This window comes from Mandrillus leucophaeus, unplaced genomic scaffold (genome assembly GCF_000951045.1).
Source record: "Mandrillus leucophaeus isolate KB7577 unplaced genomic scaffold, Mleu.le_1.0 Scaffold29, whole genome shotgun sequence".
Classification (NCBI taxonomy): Eukaryota; Metazoa; Chordata; class Mammalia; order Primates; family Cercopithecidae; genus Mandrillus; species Mandrillus leucophaeus.
This window is the reverse complement of record NW_012103031.1, coordinates 3,234,957-3,236,420: the sequence shown is the minus strand read 5'-3', so window position 1 is coordinate 3,236,420 and position 1,464 is coordinate 3,234,957.

The following is a 1,464-nucleotide window of genomic DNA, read 5'->3' as shown; positions in this document are numbered from 1 at the left end:
TATATATATTTAATATTCTTGATTTTTTGATTTTGGAGAGTAACTGCAGCTTCCTACGACAGCAGATGAGGTCTTGGGTCTCTATACCTCTCGGTCTTCCTTTCCAGGGGACTTTCTGTGCAATTAGATGGCAATTTCCTGATGAATCTAGAGTCAGTGTTCATTATGACTTTGTACTAAGGCTGACAGTTCCTTTTCTCGGTAAAGCCTGGCTATTTTTCCTGGGATGGATAATTGTTTCTTTCCACCCCGCTACTTTTGCTTAGTTTTCTGTTTATCTACCTTAAACTTGTCCTCATGCCGTATTAGACTTGGCTGAGGCCTATCGGTGTTATTTTTCCAGTGTATAAAACTCTCAGCTGATCGCCCATTCCGTTTTTCCCTCGACTTCCTCTGAGGACTCTCCACCACCTTGCTCAGTGTGGCTTGACTGTCACGGTCGCCCTAGCATGGCCCTCCTGGTGGCCTGTGGCAGGACTCTTGTCAGCCAGGTCCACATCTTCCTCTTTCTCCAAAATGGAGATCACGCTCCAAAAATGATCTAAGAACTGACACGTGAGAGGTAAATCTGAGTCCCCATGTGTCTGAAATTACCTTTACCTTGACATTTGTTTGCTGTTTTGCTGAGTAGAGCCGAGTAGCTTGAAACTAGTTTCCTTAGAATTTTTAAGACATCACTTGGTCAGGCGTGGTGGCTCATGCTTGTAATCCTAGAACTTTGGGAGGCTGAAGTGGGAGGATCACCGCGTGAGCCCAGGAGTTCCAGACCCACCTGGACAACATATCGAGACCCCCATCACTACAAAAAATAAAAACAATGAGCCAGGTGTGGTGGCTTGTGCCTGTGGTCCCAGCTACTTGGGAGGCTGAGGTGGGAGGATCACTTGAGCCCAGGAGTTTGAGGCTGCAGTTAGTTGTGATTGCACCACTTCACTCCAATTTGGGTGACAGAGTGAGGCAATGTCTTAAAAAAAAAAAAAAAAAAAAGAGAGAGACAGCAAGATATTACTCCACTGTCTTTAGCATCTGGGTCTGCTGAAGTCAGCTGCCAGTTCTTCCGATGTGACTTTTTTTTTTTTTTAAAGCTTATTTCTGGAAGCCTTCTCTTGATTTCTGTGTTCTGAAATTGCACCATGGTCTGTCCCAGTGTGTGTTTTTTAAAGAAATTTATTTATTTATTTTACTGGATACTCAGTGGGACCCCTAGCCATGTGGAAAATTATGTCCTTCAGGTCCAAATATCGTTCCTGTTTTATTTCTTGTCTCTTCATTCTTTCTGGAACTCTGATGAAGATTTTATATATCCCGGATTTATTCTCTACCCTTTTTTGATTTTCTGCTTTCTGTATTTTTGTTCTACAACTCAAACAGATATCCTCAACTTTATGTTCCAATTCTATTTTTTTAATTTGATATACCTTAATTTCTCAGAGCATGGTCATGTTTCTTGATTGTTTTGTTTTG